Genomic DNA, 14,814 nt, shown 5'->3' with positions numbered 1-14,814 from the left:
CTCCCCCCAACCTCCTTCCCAGTCTCCCGGGCAAGGAGAAATCTAAATGCATTTTTGCCTATTGAGAACTTATCGTTTTGCACCTCCTGTCAGTCAAGACCAGAAGGGCGGGGCCTGAAGGCTTTTCCAGTCAATGGATTCTGAGGTCTGAACTGGTCAATCAGACGGCAGCTGGAAGTGAGGGTGGTTTGGGGGCCTTCGTCTCTTGCGCCTGTCTAGGATTTGGTCGTCCTTTCTGCAATGTTCTGTACTGTGGCACCCACGTGTGTCTTCCCTTCAACCTCTGTCTCCTGTGATCTGCAGGACGTGAAAGAGTGGTGGGGAGGATCCAATGGACGGAGGGTTGGTGGTGCCAACAGACGGAGGGTCTGGGGTACTGTTAAGCATCCCTCCTTTTCCACCCCAAGGTTACATCACAACGTTGAGGAAAAAATTTCTCTCTTTATAGCTGTGGAGATAATACATTACTACCAGAAATATTAATTGTTGAGTTTCACAGGTGCATGAAAGCATCCATTACATTTGTTTTTTCAGTCAATTTCACTCTGTCATCCAGGTAGGTGTGCAGTGGCACAGAAACGGCTAACCCAGGCACGCCCTACCACACTCAGGTAATTTTTAAAAATTTATTGCAGTGAGGAGGTCTTGCCAATGTGCCTGGATTGGTCTTGAACATGTGGGTTCAGATGATCCACTTGCCACGGTCTCCTGAGCCTAGGCGATAATACTTTCAATAAATTATTATTTAATGCTGAGTTCAGTAATAAGAATATAACTCTCCATGGACAAAGAATGAATTTAGCCATATGAATTGGTTACAGTTTCCTGTTACTTGGGTAAATAATGAGGAGTAGGCCTGGAGAAACACACTGGTAGATAACAGGTTTACCACCATATTACAAAGCCACTAGAGAAAACAGATCAAGTGGTCAATGTCCCTACCCCCCAGAAACTTCCAACTGTTGTAAAAGGTTAAATGGTGTTGAATCAGCAGCACCATGTAGTCAGTACAAGGAAGGAAGTTGTCCATAGTACCTGACTTTATGTTGAGTTCTGATGTTACTGCTTAAGAGAGCATTCACAGACAGAATTGTTGCTGTTTCATTATTATATCTGTTGGTTTGTCATTGCTAAAAATAACTATATAAGTTTTCTTTGTCTGTTGTTTTTTGGGTTGTGCTGAGGATGGAATGCAGTGGAACACTCAAAACCACTGCAGCCTTGACCTGTTGGCCACAGGCAATATTTCCACATCAAACTTCAGGCATGTGCCATGATGCCCAGCTAATTGCTTGATTTATTGCTGAAATGAAGTTGTTGCAAGTTGGCCAGGCTGGTCTAGAACTACTGGGCTCAGGCAATACTTTCACCTCATCTCCCAAACTACTGCAATTACAGGTGTGAACCATGGGACCCAGCTATCCCCCATGTGATCCTAACATGGTGACATTGTCAAGCTGAGGGTTGCCAGATATGTTCGTGAAAAGTTGAGTTCAGAAAGGAGGGTTACCTGTCCTGTTTTGCTTGAGTGTGGTCAGGCAGGAAAGCCAGTGGGGTCATGTATTCATTGCAATAGCAGAAATTGCCAGTCTTTCTGGCATGGGAAGGCACTTATGGCAAGGAAAGAATTAACTCACACGTTACACTCCTTGCAGCAACTCACTAGTTTTGAATCTGTCTCCTGTGACAAAAGACAGAGAAAGGTATACTTTATTGCCCTTTCTGGACCCTCCTGCCTTGGGTGTGGTGGTAGCAAGGAAAGGATTGTGCTTATGAGAAAGGCATATACTGGTTGCACATCATCGCTTATGCCAGGAATCCTATCACTTAGGGAGGCTGAGGTGAGAGGATTGCTTGAGGTCAGGAGTTTGAGACCAACCACTACAACACAGCATATTCATGTCACTATAAAAATAATTAAAGAAAAATTAGTCAACAGTATTAGCAAAGGCCTGTAGTTCCATCTACTTTGGAGGTTAAAATGGAAGGATTACCTGAGCCCTGGAGTTCAAGGCTGTGGTGAGTAATGATGGTACCATTTCACTTCTGCCTGGGTAACAGAGTGAGACTCTAACAAAAAATAAATATATTCAATTTAGTTTTAAAATTAATACAGGCATATTTTCAACATGTAGGTGTGACATGTCCAGATCATCTCACCTGAAAAGAAATCTCAGAGGGCCAGGCTGGGTGACTCAGACTGTAATATGACCTTTTTGGAGGTAAAGGAGAGAGGACTGCTTGAGACCCACTCAGGGAATTGGCAAGATCTCTTCTCTACCATACATTAAAAATTGGCTAAGTGGTAAGGCTTGGTGGCTCAGTCTGTAATCCCAGCAGTTTGGGAGGCTGAGGTGAGTACATTGCCTGAGTCCACAGGTTTGGAACCTGCTCAGGCAAACTGATGAGACCTGGTCTCTACAATAAATCAAAAATTAGCTGGGTGTGGTAGTGTGCCTCTTTAGTTCCGGCTGCTTGGAAGGCTGAGGTGGAAGTATTGCTGGAGCAGAGCAGGTCGAGGCTGCAGTGGCCTGGAGCATACCACTGCCCTCCAGTCTGGGTGACAGAGTGAGAGTCCAACTCCAAAAAAAAAATTGGCCAAATGTAGACCAGTCTGTAGTTATGGTTACTTGGAACACTGAGGCAGAAGGATTTCCTGAACCCAGTAGGTCATTGCTGGTGGCTGTGAGCATGTCACTGCACTCCAACCTGGGCAAAGGAGTGAGAATCTAACTAAAAAAAAAAAAAAAAATCCCAGAGGAGCTGGAGGAAAAAAAAAAACAAAACTACATGGTTCTCATGTAAATGTGTCCCAGGTCAGAACTGTCATTTTTAAAACTTGTAAACCTCGCTACTACTTGTGATGGTCTTTCCTAATTCGTATTTTTCAACTATTTTTCTTCTTCCTGATATTTAAGGGCTTGGAAGGACGTGTCTCCCTACATACCAGAGGCTCCACTGTTCTCAGCATCCATGCTGCCTAATTGCCATGAACTGTTCTCACCATGAATGAAAGACCTGTAGTATTAACAAAGGTCCCTTGTGTTTGGGGAACATAGCAAGGAGTGGATATCCAAGCTTCCCATTGTACATGGGGTGGATTCTCAGATACAAGTGAAGGATGGAAATGTGAATAATTAATATTCCACATGATGCTGGGCTCAGTGGCTCAGCCTGTAATCCCAGCGCTTTGGGAGTCCGAGGTGGGTGGGTTGTCTGAGCCCGTGGTTTTGAGACCCACCTTGGCAAATTGGCGAGACCTCATCTCTACAATAAATCAAAAAATTATCCAGTCATGGTAGTGTGTGCCTGTAGTTCCAGCTACTTGGAAGGTTGAGGTGGAAGGATCGCCGGAGCCCAGCAGGTGAAGGCTGCAATGGCCAGGAGGGGCTACTGCATTCCAGTCCATCTGACAGATAGGACTGCAACTCAAAAAAAAAAAAAGAAGCCTGTGTTGGGCCAGTGTGGCAAGGATGTGCTGAGCCAGGGGGAGCATGGCACAGCATGAAGCCCAAAAGGTGGGCAAAGCTTGGCAGGTCATGCAAGTAGCTGGAACTACAGGCACGCCCTACCACACCTGGCTGATTTTTTATTTATTGTAGAGATGAGGTCTCGCCAAGTTACCCAGGTGGTTCTCGAATCCATGGGCTCAGGCAATCCACTCACCTCAGTCTCCCAAAGTGTGGGATTACAGGCTGAGCCACCGAGCCCGGCAAATTACATGTATTTTATGAGTCTGAGTATCACTCTGTAACCCAGGCAGGCATGAAGTGTCTCCACAGAGCTTATCACCATCTTGACCTCCGGAGCTCAACAGATTCTTCATTCTCGGGCTCCCAAGAATCTGAAACTACAGGCATGTGCAACCGCTCTTGGCTAAATTATATCAACTTTTATAGCTACGTGGATGTCCTATGTTGTCCAGGTTACCCTCAAATTTCTAGGCTCAAGCAATCCTCTCCCCTTTCTCTCTCCCACCACTGACCTGGATGAAAACCTCCAAAAGAACACAAAACCCAAGAGGGGTCTTGGCCCCTCATCTTCTTGGTTTTCATGGTCCTCTAAATAAAGTCACAGTCCCTGTTCCAACTCCTTGTCTTGACTTTGGCTGTCCTACCAGGCAGAACCAGGTTTGGACCTGGTGACAAACTGCCTATGATCCTTGAAAGGACAGACCAAGAGTGGGAAGTCATTTTTTTTTTCTTGTTCTGAAACCATGACACAATGATGAGAAAGTAGAAGCTATGCTTTTGGAGAAATGCACACTTTAGATATAATTAACTTTATCGACTTTGTCTTTTCAGAAAAAGACTTTGTTATCTGAAGGATCTCATAGTGGCAATCAAGTTTGCCTAGAGTAAAGGCAATTTACAAGATCTAAGACATCACGCATTGGGCAAAGATTGTAAAAATCATGAAATCTGTAATTACAAAAGTTTTAACCACTCAAAAGGAGAGCAGCCGGGCTTAGTGGCTCAGCCTGTAATCCCACGCCTTGGGAGGCTGAGGTGAGTGGACTGCCTGAGCCCGTGGGTTCGAGACCCACCTAGGCAACTTACCAAGACCTCATCTCTACATTAAATCAAAAAATTACCTGGTCATGGTAGTGCGCCTGTACCTCCAGCTACTTGGAAGGCTGAGGCAAAAGGATCACTGGAGCCCAGCAGGTCGAGGCTGCAGTGGCCGAGAGCAGCCACTGGACTCCAGTCTGGGTGATGGAGTGAAACTCCAACTCAAAAAATAAAAATAAAAATAAAAAAAGGAGAGCAGGTGGGGATTCGATCTTCCAATAAATTGGGCACTATCTACAGGGAAGCCAAGGATCCCCTGAAGCTACCTACTGGGAATGCCTAGGAGATAAGGGGAGGTGCACCCTCCACTAGCTCTAAGGAATGTCATTTGGGAAGGAGAATTAGGATCCTTGTCACACCCGGGGCTATTATAATATGGACAGACATTAATGGGTCTCTGTGTCACAGGATCTCAAAACATCCACAGGTGGTCAACAAGGAAGTCACAGCAGTCTCGTGCAACATCTCCAAGAAAAGGATTTAAACAAGGATTCTGGGAGGCTACAGACCACACTCACTTAGAGTGTAGGCCCACTCCCTGTCTGTGGGGGGTGAATTTTCTTAAATAAATCTTTTCTTCCCTCACCTCTATGTGTTGCAATTCTTTGCAATTTACTCAGATCTCAGGGTCCCCAGTGCGCATCTCTGGCTGGCCAGCCCCGGGGTGCTGCGCCCCTTGCTCCATCCATTTTCCCTCACCCTGTCCAGTATCCTAGCAACCCTGATGACTTGGTCTAGGGATTTCCACCTGGATATTCCAGATCAGGCGACTGTGGCGTTGTCACCCACTACCACCTGCCCACGGCCGGCTTCCCCGCCTCTTCTCCAAGCCTTTACCCCCAGGCCCTCCGGAGACCCCAGACTACAAGACCTAACTGGGACTTAGGGATTCACGATCCGCTGTTGGCCCATGGGAACTCCTTAACACTGTGCTGGAGCCTCCGTTTACCTTCTAGGAGGAGAGAGGGATGAAGCAAAGACCAAAACCACTTTCCTCAGGGGCCCCCACGCGGGTCAGACCCCCCACGACACTCCTGGGTCTCACACATACATACTGGAGAAGCCTCCAGTAGAACGAGGTCGCCAAGGGAACAGGACGCTGGGGACCGAACCAGACCCACCCTGTGAAGAGGAGACCGGGGCCGAGCCGCCTGTGGGCACAGGTCCAGGATCAGAAGTGAGGGGGAGGCCGGTCGGCCACAACCGTGACATCTGTGTCCATCCCGCCTCTCGTTCTCGCACCCACCCCCATACTCACTATCTCTCGGCTTCTGGGTGTCCCAGCGTCCTCCCCATGGACTCCGCAGACCTGAATTTCACAGGGCAAAAAGGGAAGAAACAAATACACGCGACTCCCTCCGATATGATTTGACATTTCCTCAGGCCCAGAAAACAAAAGACGCGGTCAGAACCCGGAAGCAAACACCTCATTTTAATCTCCTTTCTGATTGGGCAGGTTCCGAACTAGCAGCCGTTGATTGGATAAGGCGACAGGTCACCACCCGTCTGATCTTGAGTGACAGCAGAGGTGACCCAACGGGGCTGGAGGAGCAAGAAAAAAGAAAAGCATGTTTTTTCTTGTAGCGTTTTGAGGTTGCGTTGCCTCCTTGCACCGGAAGTTGGGGGAGGAGCAGGATGTGGCGTGCATCGCGGAGCATGCTGGGAACTGTAGTAGAAGAATGAGGCCTGGTGGCTTGATCACTGAGCTACAGAATTCCATCCCAGTTGGCAGAGGCAGCAAAACACTTCAATGTACCCTGTGAGTAGTTTCAAGGGGAGCCCACATTTTTTACCCAGCTGGGGAAATCCACATCCACCAGTGACATGTTAGACAAACTGGCCACTGCCACACCAAAGAAACAAGCCCCCTGAAAGAAGAGTTAAAAGTAAAAAGGAATAAATATATTAATAAATAAATAGATAAGAAAGAAAAAGCAATAAGTCCCCCAATGCTCTTGGATAAAAGGAGAGAGTTTGGTAAATCCTTCGGGTCCTCTCCCACTGTTGGAGGTTTTCTGTCCTCAATAATCCTGCTTTTAAAAAAAAGATGGAGAGTGTAAGAGAAAAGAGAATACACAAATGCGAGAAGTCCACCAACTCAGATGATCTCCTTGCGTATCAGAATATTAAAGACTCAAGGCCAGGACTTTCAGAGGCTGAGGTGAGTGTATTACCCGAGCTGGGTCCTCAAAACCAGCCAGGGCAACTTGGCATGACCTCGTCTCTACAATAAATTAAAAAAAAAATTAGCCAAATGTGGTAGGGCGCAACTGTAGTTCCAGCTACTTGGAAGGCTGTGGCTAAAGGATCTCCTGAGATCAGGATGTCTAGGCTGCAGTGACCAGGAGTGGGCCACTGTACTCCAGCCTGGGGTACAGAGAGAGACTCCAACTCAAAAATAAATAAATAAAGACTCATGCTATGTACTCATGACCCTGGACAGATGAGCTTCTAAAACAGGCTACCAAGGACATATTCTCTAGAACCCCCAAAGGACAATGTTAGTGATCTGGATGATACCATTACTGAGACAGATCTAACAAATCATCTTCATCTATTAGGAGAAATCTGAATATTCACTATTGTAAGAACTCATCTCTATGAGTTTGGGAAGAACTGGACACTCTCTGTTGTACAATGACAGCACTGTACTTGTCCACAGAGCAGACTGCTGAAGGGGTTGCTGAGAATTCATTTGATAGAAGGATTTTTTTTTTCTCCTGAAAGCAAAATGAGGTAAGAAAAAGAACTGGGTGATTTTCAGTACCTGCAGATTTAACAAAAAATGAAGAATCCTGCCAGAGCCTGTGGGTTCGAGACTAGCCCAGGCAACTTGGCAAGACATCATCTCTACAAGAAAAAATTTTAAAAATAGCCAGGCATTGTAGCTATTTTTAAATAGTTCTGGCTACTTGGAAGGCTGAAGTGGAAGGCTCACCAGAGCCCAGCAGGTTTACGCTGGAGTGGTCATGAGCTGCAGTCCAGCTGTGGTGACTGAATGAAACTCCAGCTAAAAAAAATAAAAAAACATCACAAGGGAATCCCAAGCAGCCAGATAAAAAAAAGGACAGACTACAGACTGTAGGATCCAGGTCAGGCCTATTCCTGCATAGGCAGGAACTCTTCCTCTTTATGCAGTTCTGGTCTCTACCTTGGAGCATCCTTGCACAAAATGAGGCCACATTCCTATTCCTTGCCTTGAAAGGAACCCAGCAAATATGACAGACCTAAAAACGTGGCCTTCTGGGACATCACTTGCTCAATTTTTATCATTCCTATAATCTAGAGCAAGTATTGTACCTGAAATCATAGCCCCAGTGCCATCTGCTTGGCCTCAGACTTCTGCTTCATTGGTGTTCAGGTAATGGCCACTCAGGACATGGAAGTTCAGTCATCATTGCCTCCTTGAGAGGATAAGGTTGATAACTTGTCTGTAGGATTCTGCCACCCTAGTCAAGGTGACTGGTTGCTTTTCTTTTTTCTTTACTTTTTCTTTCTTTTTTTTTTTTTTTGAGTTGGAGTCTCACTCTGTTGCCCAGACTGGAGTGCAGTGGCCGCTCCCGGCCACCGCAGCTTTGACCTGCTGGGCTCCAGCGATCCTTCCACCTCAGCCTTCCAAGTAGCTGGAACTACAGGTGTGCACTACCAAACCTGGTTAATTTTTTGATTTATTCAGAGACGAGGTCTCACCAAATTGCCCAGGCGTGTCTAGAATCCGTGGGCTCAGGCAATCCACTCACTTCTGCCTCCCAAGGCACGGGATTACAGGCTGAGCCACCAAGCCTGGCTGACTTGTTGCTTTTCAACCTTGGTGACTTTACTGGTCTGGCCATGCTGGACATGAGTGGGCCTCGGGAACCCAAACACTATGTCTAGGGTTCTTACCCTGCCTTGGGCAAAATCCTAGTTTTAGTCAGTGCCACATGTTCACTGTATGATCATCCTAGATATCCCTAGTACAAATGCTCTCACAGAGGTCAGGTGTGGCCAGGCTGGGCGCCTCTGTGTGTAAGACTTGTGCCCTTTAAGGAAGGCACTGTCACACAAATCTGCCAGCATGAGAAACAAGACATGCTGCTGACTGGCTGAGGCTTTGACAATGCCATACTCACCCTCCCATCTAGAGGCTTCCATTGTCCAGCTTCCTTGTTGGTACTGAATTCATAGGGCTAAGGAGTTATGTGGACCTTTGGGGCACCTTGCTGGGTGCTGCCCTGACTTTTTTTGGACCATGTGGGTCACTTTCTCATAAGAAAGTTAATATTTAGGTGTCACCATATGGGGGGAGGATATCTCAGTATTTCCTGTGGACTGGGCAGGCCCTGGTGTTGGAGGCTCAGAGAGATAGCAAGATGAGGTTGTCCTGTGTTCCTAATCTCACAGGGAACCTAGGATAAGACAGGAGCCCAGCATCCTTGTTCAAAGCTCTGTAATGAAAACCACTGACTCCTGATCTCCAGATGCATGGGAAGTTATAGGAACAAATTTTAAGAAAGATATCACAAAACAGCCATGATATGCTGGCCACACCTGAGGCTCCAGGCCCTGGAAAAGCAACCTGTTTCCCTGCAATCAATGGAAGCTCCTACCTGCAGTCGTGCCCCAGTTTGGGGATCAGTCCAGTCAGGTGACATAGGGTGAGGATGGCTACTAATTGAGGGGTACTGCCACAGTTTTTTTTTAGTTGAAATCTCATTCTGTCATCCAGGTTGGAGTGCAGTTGCTAGCATTCATGGCAACCACAGCCTCAACCTGTTGGACTAGGTGATGCTTCTACTTCAGCCTTCCACGTAGTTGGAACTACAGGCACATGCCACCATGTCCACTTATTTCTTTATTTCTTCATATATTTTGAATCGGAGCCCACTCTGTCACCCAGGCTGGAGGGCAGTGGCATGCTTCTGGTCACCACAACCCCGACCTGCTGGGCTTAGGCAATCCTTCCACCTCAGCCTTTCAAGTAGCTGAAACTACAGGCACATGATACCATGCCCAACTTTTTGATGTATTGTAGAGATGAGATCTTACCAAGTTGCCCAGCCTCATCTTGAACCTGTGTTCTCAGGCAATCTTCTCACCTCCGCTTCCCAAAAAGGTGGGATTATAGGTCCGAGCCACTGTGCCTGGCCTAATTTTTCGTTTATTGTAGATATGAGGCCTTGCCAAATGGCCGAGACTGGTCTCCAATACATGGACTCAGGCAGGCCTCGCACCTCAGCATTCCAAAGTGCTGGGATTATAGGTGGAAGCCACTGTGCCCAGCCTGCTCCATGGTTGTCTAGAGCTGAGATGTTGGGCTGGAGAGACCCAGGCTATCTAACTTGGAGAGGGTCTCCAAGTGTGTGGATGCCTAAAGACTAGATCTGTTTCTCCACTGAGCTTATCTGGCTCTCACTGGGAGGGACCCCATGGACCCTACTCCCTGGAGTTCTCATGTTTTCTGTGCAGCACCCCGTTCCAATATTAAAGACACCTATGCAACAAACTGATACCAGAGTTAAGGGTGTGTGCACCCTGGGACATGGTTGCCGTTGGGACACATCAGGTTTCTCCTGTGATGTCTCTCTAGGACTTGAACTGGCTTTGGGCTCCCTGCCTCATGCCCTCACCACAGGGCTACTCTACCTCACCTCACCTTAAGCCCTGGTAAAGAACTCAGGTGGGAGAGGCCTTTGCTATCAGTCAAGCTCCTTTGCCACCCTAACGTAAAACTTGTCTCCCCTGCAGGGTAGATGCTCCCAGGCACTGGGCCCCCTGCTCTCTGGGGCTGTCACTCCACATAATGGAAGGACTGAATATTGCCACACTCAACTGAACTCTGAGTTCTGGGTCTGGGTCCCAACTGCTTCTCTTCCAAATTCTGCCTGGGTCTGGAACATTAATTTTCTCCACTCCCTTGTTCAGGGCATGTTGTCCTGCCACTCTTGGGAGGAAGGTGCTTAGGACTGAAGGATTTCCTGTTGCTTCCTGGGGGATATTGTTATCAGCTCATACACATGGTGTGATCTCTCTGGTTTCCTTCAGTTACCTTCAAAAGCAGGTACAGGAGGGTATGGCAGAGGGGCTTGGAGGGGTCTAGCCATCATCCATTGCCATCTATGAGGCATGTTTAGTAATCTCAAGGTCAGCACATGCCTTGGGGTCCATCTAGGCCTGTTTTCAGAAGCATCTTAGAGTAGAGGATGAGGAGAAACACCCACAGAAATGAGTTAATGGGGCCTGTGTTCTCCCCTCTTTGTTACCCCAGAGGAGGACTTGGGAGTTGAGTTGGTGCTGGATTCAACCTCAGGACAGATCACACTGTATCCTTCTCACCTGAGGCCTGGAGACCTGAAGGTGCCTCAGCACCATGTCATGCTCCAGGGACCAGGCCCAGGATAACCTGTCCTGAAAGAACACCTGCAGACCAAACAGAGACAGCTTCAGGAGGTGTCGTAGGCACATTGGTGAGAGCCAGGCTGGAAAGAGTGCCCTGTGAAAGGTCTGTTCCTTCACCCTGTTCCAACCCTGGGCACCACCTACTGATCAGTGCTGGGTCCTTTCTGGCCACTGATGCAGTTCAGCTGTGCCCAGGAGGTCATGGTCAGAGAAAGGCCTAGGCAGGAAAATGTTCATCACACTACTGCTTCTCATTGGTGTCATGTCAAGGTTGGTCTCTGTGACTGGGAGTGTTCAGGGTCCCCCACCCAGTCCACAAGGCCTGATACAGGTTCATACAGTGTTTATTATTTAACCTACATAGAAATTTCAAGAATTTTTTTGAGCTGAAATTTAAGCACAATGACGATATCATTCATAGTGAGTGTATTTAGTTGCATTTTGTTGTTGTTGTTTTTTGAGTTGAAGTCTCACCTTGTTGCCCAGGATGAAGTGCAGTGGCAAACTCATGGCCAGCATAGAGCCAATGGGTTCAGGTGATCCTTCCACCTCAGCCTTCCAGGTTGACAGAACAACAAGCATCCGCTGTCATGCCCGGCTACTTTTGATTCATTGTGGGGACCAGTTCTTGCAAAATTGCTGGGGCTGGTCTTGAACCCATGGTCTCAGGATATTCACTTACCTCAGCCTCCCAAAGTGCTGGGATTACAGACTGAGTCACCAAGCCTGGCCTAGTTATATTTCAAGGAGTATTTTCCATATGTTTGTTCTCAACTGCAGAATAACATTGAAGACATTTTTGTGGAATCATTCCTTTAACCTTGTATAATTAACATAGTTGATTTTGTTTACTGGTCCAATTTATTCAGATGATAAATAGGGCGCTTTTATAAGTTAGGAGGTTGCTTTGACTTCTGTCTGTTTTCTTCTATCAAGCAAGACAGTTTTTGGCATATAATAAATATTTCATAATTAAATACAAATATTTCTCTTAGAGTGAGTTGGTGGCTTAATGGAAGACACTGAAGATAGCCAGAGTGATGAAATGGTATTGATTCTACATGTGGATTCTATAAACAGTCCACTCTCATACTTTGCATGTTATGTGTATTACAAATTGTGTTTTTGCAATTATCTTTTTTTTTTTTTTTGAGTTGAAGTCTCACTCGGTCCCCCAGACAGGAGTGCAGTGGCCGCTCCCGGCCACTGCGGCCTCGCCTGCTGGGCTCTGGCGATCCTTCTGCCTCAGCCATCCGAGAAGCTGGAATTACAGGCATGCACTACCACGCCCAGCTGATTTTTTTGATTTATTGTACAGATGAGGTCTCACTGCCCAGGCGGGTCTCGCACCCGCAGGCTCAGGCAATCCACTCACCTCAGCCTCCCAAAGCGCGGGATTACAGGCTGAGCCACTGAGCCTGGCTTGCAATTCTTAACAATATGTAAATGGAAAGCACTGGGGACTCATAAAGTGGGAAGGAGGGAGTCAAGCATAGAAAAACTCACTATTGGATACCATCATCCCTGTTTGGGTGATGGGTTTAACAGAAGCTTAAATCTCACCATTACACGATATACCCATGTAACAAACCTGCAAGGGTACCCACTAAATTCAAAAGAGAAAAAAATAGAAAATCATGAAGAAGAAAATATATCTTTACAGTTCACTAAATGAAAATGTGTCATCCTAAAGTTCTTCATCCTTGCCATCTTCACCATAAGAATCTGAGGATGTGGTGGAACAGGGGAGCCTGGTCTTGCTGTCTTGGGTGACAGAGGTGGAAGAGGTGGAGGGGAGGCAGGAGAGGCTGAACATTTGGTGTAGCTTCACAGAAACACATCTTAATATCTGTCTGAGGTCAGACACAGTGGCTGACTATAATCTCAGCACTTTGAAAGCACGAGGTGAGAGGATTGCCTTAGCCTACAAGTTCAAACCCAGTCCTGGCAACTTGCTGAGACCTCATCTCCACAGTAAATTAAAAAAAAATAGTTGAGCACAGTGGCACACACCTGTAGTTCCAGCTACTTGGAAGGCTGAGGTGGAAGGATCACCTGAGTCCAGCAGGTTGAGGCTGCGGTGGCCAGGAGTGTTCCACTTCCCTCCAGCCTGGGTAACAAAGTGAGATTACAATTCAAAAAAATACTTTTTACAGATTCCTTTTTCTAAAAAGGTTTCCATATGGCACACCAATTCTCCTTCTACTATAAGTTTTAGTTTTAGTGCCCCATAGTAGAAAAGTTCATGTTATAAAAGATTTGAAAAGCAATCTGTAATCAGAACCCTTGTGACAGTTTGTGTAATGCTAAATTGTTTTCTGGCACTGTTGCTTCTGTGTCTTTTTTATTTTTGTCAGTTTCACTGTCACCCAGGTTGGAGTACAGTGGCATGCTCATGGCCACTGCAGTCTAGACTATGACCCACAAGTCCTGCCACCTCATGCTTCCCCCCCCCAATTTCCTAGGACAGGCATGTCAGCCTCTAAATACTGCAAAAATCCCCCTGATTTTAGACTGGGTGTGGTAACTCATGCCTATAATCCCAGCACTTTGGGAAAGCAGGGTGAGAGAATTGCCAGAGTCCACAAATTTGAGACGAGCCAGGGTAATTTGGTGAGGCCTCATCTCTACAGTTAATCAGAAAATTTGCTGGGTGTGGTGGTGTGCCTGCAGTTCCAGCTACTTGGAAGGCTGAGGAAGAAGGATAGCCTGAGCCCAGCTTTGGGGGATCCTTGGCTTCCCTGTAGATAGTGCCCAATTTCCTGTAAGATCGAATCCCCACCTGCTCTCCCTCTGAGTGGTCATAACTTTTGTAATTACAAGTTTTGTGACTTTTAAAATCCTTGCCCAATGCATGATGCCCTAAGCCTTGTAAATCCCCTTTACTCTAGGCAAGCTTGATTACCGCTATGAGATACCGCTGGTACCTGGCACCGGGAAGTCTGTTTCTGAAAAGACAAAGTCGGTAAAGTTAATTTTACCTAAAGTGTGCATTTCTCCAAAAGCATAGCTTCTATTTTCTCATCATTGTGTCAGGGTTTAAGAACAAGATGAAAAATGGCTTCCACTCTCCATCTGCCCTTTCATGGAGCAAGCCAATGCACTCCAGCTTGGGAAATAGAGTGAGACTCCAACTCATAATCAGTGGCTTCATGTTCCCAGGCTTGGGGCTCGCTGTGAGATGCAGCCTGGAGGGCTGACTCCCAGGGAAATCTGAGCATCTGGAAATTTATTTCTGGGACTTCACACATGCTCTATTGTCCCCTCCTTACAGCGTGGAATTTCTCCATCCTCCATGGTCTCAATACTCAACAGGAACCAAACACTCACCTGGGGTAGTTTAAAATTCTGACCTGTGATGTCTTTTTTCTAACCCCAACTGTGCAATCTTTTATGGACACAACCAGTCTGCAACACCAATTTTTTCTCCAACAATTCAACTGTCACCACACAGTTAGCACAAACCCCCATATTCAGGGCTAAGTCCCACAACATTGCTCTCACTGCAGATGACAGTTGGAAAATTTAGGGGCCCTCTTTTCTTCTGAGCAACTGCCTATAATTCAGGGGATTCCAAAATCCCTTCTGCATCCCAACAATTTGATAAAATACTCACTGAACTCAGCAAAATATTTCACTTGTGTTGCCCAGGTTATTATAATGGACACTATTTGGAAACAGCCAAGTGAAAGACAAGTGTGAGGCAAGACACAGTGGAAGGGGACAGGGGTGGGAAAGGAATTCTGGTAAGTAACTCTGATAGAAGATATCCTATCATTCTTGTTCTACATGAGCAGCTTGCTGCAAAGAATCCCCATTTCCATTAAGACTTAAGTGATGTTTCTGTATTTTTTTCTCTCAAAGC

The sequence above is a fragment of the Carlito syrichta genome, unplaced genomic scaffold, assembly GCF_000164805.1.
Source record: "Carlito syrichta isolate Samal-C Ts95f unplaced genomic scaffold, Tarsius_syrichta-2.0.1 Scaffold303785, whole genome shotgun sequence".
NCBI classification, from domain to species: Eukaryota; Metazoa; Chordata; class Mammalia; order Primates; family Tarsiidae; genus Carlito; species Carlito syrichta.
The sequence above is the reverse complement of the archived record's forward strand: the minus strand, read 5'-3'. Positions refer to the sequence as shown.